Here is a 4,314-nt window from a genome sequence, read left to right on the forward strand (position 1 = left end):
ACTGTGTTGACGGCGGATCACTTCTTGCATATGTTTCGTAGTGTGGAATGGTCGAGCGTAGTGAGTGCCTCTGTAAGTATCTGATTGCATCTGTCTTAGAATGCTCTTTATTTTTGGCTTTTTATATTAAATTTGACCGTAGTTCAAAGGCAAGAAGTAATCCCCGACGTCACCGTTATTTCTTTATTAATTGTAATTTATTACATGTTATTTATTACATTTTCATCAATAATGATTTACATATTATAAAATACAATCATATCTCATATAATAATTTAGACATAGTTTATTACCCTTCATCTTATGTGCTACCATTACATATTGTTTATTATTTCCTGTTTGTTTTATCTAATTAATATATACTCTTTTTCTACGAAATTTCATTAATGTTTTTAAACATTTAAAAGGTACATATGTATATATCTTATTTTTATTAGTATTCATTTTATTTTGTGTGATTGATTGATTGAATACATTATGACATTAATGATCTATTGTTTATACAAATAGTTTATTATGACATTAATGATCTATTGTGTATACAAATATTTTATTATGACATTAATGATCTATTGTGTATACAAATAATTTATTATGACATTAATGATCTATTGTGTATAAAAATAATTTATGACATTAATGATGTACTATGTATATCATTACAAATTTCAAATAATTTAGATATGTGAGAAAGCGTGGTTATTGGACGGAATTTGTTACTTGAGACGGGTCACCGGTTTTAAGTATCGGGGAAATTGAGCCAAGCTTGAGTGAGAAAGGGAAGAAACCGGGATCAAAATATTTTTGAAATAACAGGAATAGTGGCCAGGGAATAACATCTCTTAAGATAAATAAAAAGTGGCTTTGTATTCCATCAGGGCCGATAGTTTTATTGTTACGAAGGAAGAACAGGAATTTATTAACATCGTCAATAATGAACACTATTTTGGAGGGTAAGAAGGAGAAATTGGGGGGAAGGTGTGCTGGACAAGATAAAGAATTGAGAGAAGAGGTATGTATAGAGGAAAAATAATTAGAAAAAATATTAGCTACTTCTTTAAGCGAGGTACTAGAAACATTATTAAACATTACATGCGTGGGTGATATACGAGATGAGTGGGTTTTGCGTACAAAAGTCCAAAAAGAACGAGGGTTACTTAAAAGAGATGACTCTGTACGGGAAATGTAGTCACGGTAGTAACGTTTAGATATAAGTTTATAGCTAACGCGTAAAAGAGAGAAATTTTTATAGCCCATAAGTGATTAGGTTAGTTTGTATCGAGCTTTAGCTGAGTTTTTTAAGTAAACTAGTTTTTTGAGTTCCGGATTGAACCAAGACGGAAAGGTAGAATGATTAGCAAATTTTATGGGAACAAAAGTAAGGATAGAAGAATGTAAGGCGTCTAGGAAAGTGTCCATAGCGTCATCCGTATCCAGAGATTTAAAAGTAAGTTCCCAATTGAAAGAATTGAGGTACTGAATGATACCAGGGAAATTAGATTTATTAAAATTAAAATATGAAAAAGTAGTACTATTTGTTAATGATTTTGATGGGCGGTTGAGGGAATAAGCTAATGGCGGATGAAAGGTATCAGGAGGAACGGCAGATCAAGGTCAACAGATGTAAATTTAGAATTAGTAAAAATTAGATAAAGAATATTACCATGCGCATTTGGAATATTATTGTTTTGATAAAAACCATGAAATGAAAAAGTTTCAGGTACACTTGAGTGCTGTGATAAGGAAGTGGAAGAGTAATAGAGTCCATGATTGTCATTTGCCCATGAAATGAACGGAAGATTATAATCGCCACAGAAAATTAAAGAGTAGGATGGGTACTGTTAGGCTATGAATTCGACTGAGTCTAGAAGTTTATACAAGACGTATAATTCAATTTGGGAGTGAGGAGGGAAATAAACACCGCAAATTATAAAATTATTTGAATTAATACTAAAATGGATGAATAATTGTTCAATACCACAATCTGAGATGGAGAGAGGGAAAGAAGGAATGTCTTTGCGTATGGCTATAAGAACCCCACCAACTCGTTCGCAGGAGCTTTTAGTAGGTGATCTATCAAATCTATATATATTACAATTAATTAAACCTAGTTCAGAGGAGAAAAAATTACTATTAAGCCAAGTTTCAGTGAGTACAATGAACATATAATCAAAACAAGAGGTATTACATTTAAAGTTTGGTACGAAGACTACGGCAGTTTTGATAATATCCGAGAAGGTTAAATGAGTCCTTCATACCACTTAGTCTTGAGGACTAAGCTGATAAGCTGTAATTATTGATGAGGCAGATTCATGTGATTTTGAAATAACATTAATAGCGAGCGTTAATTCACCAGGTTATAAGAAAATATGTATAAAATGTATATTTACTTCAAAGTACGGTGTTTTAACTCATGCAAATAAGTACACTTGAAGACTACCAAAAGTTGATGTAAAACACCTACACCGGATTACCAAAACACAAAAAGAACTAGACAATTTTTAAGTTGAAAAATGATAAATTGTAATTACATGACGTTATCAATTTATGTATTTTTGTAATTTATGTAGTTATATTTACGTTACAATTTTATGTTGAGTTTTAAATATAATATTTACAATATAATATAATATATACAAATTAAAATATACAACAATTTTTCACTGTGTCTTCGAGACGATAATTCTACAAATGTATCTAAATGTACTTTTTCTGGAAGATATTCCTCCGTTTGGCTATATGAGACGGAATATGTTTTGTTCAAATCTAAATTATGCCTAATTCTTTTCAATATTAATTTTAGAAAAGAAGAGATATTTTAGCTAATAGTTAAACTCAAGAAAAAAAGTATTTTGTTTATCCTTCTTATTTTATTACTCTGTATGCAACATCGATAAAGAAATACATAGAAACAGTAAACGTTTGTTCTATAATTACTGCCTTTGCAATAAAATAATACCTAATGGCTAATGTTAATAAATGTTATCATAGTAAAATATTTTTGATAATTCAAAGTTAAAATTACCATGGAAGCAAATACACATAGACATTTTCTTAGTAAATCTAAGTTTCTATCTTTGTATTTATCATATTAATAAAATTAGTTTCATTTGTATTTGTATTATTTTAAACATTAATTGTATTTGCAAGTACTCATTGTGGTATGGGAAATTATTTTAAACCATATATGGTGATGCAATTTCTTTTAAAAATCGAATACAATTCTCAAAAATACCACAGTGCTGGTCATAAATATATTTATTAAAATATTAATTTGAAATGTATAAAATTTCAAAAATGACCAAAAACCAGAAATTTATCAAGGTAATTTTAACTTTTTAATAATTAAACATTTTCCCAATAAATATGCATTATTTTTGTAAAATTAAATTACTTCAGTTAAAATTTTTTTTGGTACGTTAAGTAGATATTTACTTTAAGTTTAAGTAATTAAAACTGTTTATTTATCATGTATTGTTCCATTTTATTTTATTTGTTAAACTCACTAATTTTTGTTCTATAATTTATTTTGCATTTTAGTACTAATAGTAGTGATTATTAAACAAAAATGCTTTATTGAGAGGGCAAAAATAATGTCTGAAATCAATTTTATAATGGTAATGGTTATATTGTGTAAAAATTTATTTTATTTTTTAATTAAAAACATTTGGAAAATAATGTATATATTCAATGAAGTACATTTAAATCTTTTCATTTCAGTAATATTTGAATAAAAAATTTTGGTCGTTGCTAAAACATGGTGATTAAGTTTTTTGACATTATCATTATATGTAATATAGTATTATATGATTTTTTTTTATAAAATATACTGTATTTTCTGTAATGGCTTACTTTTTTTTTTTCGAAAATATTTTATAAAATTGATAAATTATCTCTTAGATTATAGGTTAGCAATTCTATTTTACTTGTAAAAAATATTTTTATACAATAACTACTGGCTAATTGTTAATGTTATAATAGTCAAGTATTCTTGATTATTCAAAGTTACAGTGTCATGGAAACTAATGACTTTTAATATACTAGGATATTTTCTTCTTTTTTGTTAAGATTAATATTCTTTTTTCTCATTTATACGGATTAATTAATTATATTATAAATCATTAATTATATTTGCAAGTAATCACTGTTCAATGGAATGTACGTTAAGTTATAATGTTGATGAAATTTGTTTTAATAAAATTCGATATAATACATTTTTTTTGTTATTTAACTTTCAAACCTATCTCAGTCGTAAGTACATTTATTAAAATATTATTTAAAAATATCTGAATAATATAAAAATAATTTAGATAA

At 26.9% G+C, this 4,314-nt stretch overlaps 1 long non-coding RNA gene across 1 annotated transcript; it reads left to right on the plus strand.

Moving 5' to 3' along the window:
- The first annotated feature begins 471 nt into the window (after positions 1–471).
- Positions 472–3,986, plus strand: LOC126903832 (uncharacterized). The gene is made up of 3 exons (XR_007703618.1): positions 472–3,324; positions 3,541–3,617; positions 3,721–3,986. It is a non-coding gene; the product is annotated as an uncharacterized LOC126903832 (long non-coding RNA).
- Positions 3,987–4,314: the final 328 nt, after the last annotated feature.

This window comes from Daktulosphaira vitifoliae, unplaced genomic scaffold (assembly GCF_025091365.1).
Source record: "Daktulosphaira vitifoliae isolate Bord-2020 unplaced genomic scaffold, ASM2509136v1 Scaffold_4, whole genome shotgun sequence".
NCBI lineage: Eukaryota > Metazoa > Arthropoda > Insecta > Hemiptera > Phylloxeridae > Daktulosphaira > Daktulosphaira vitifoliae.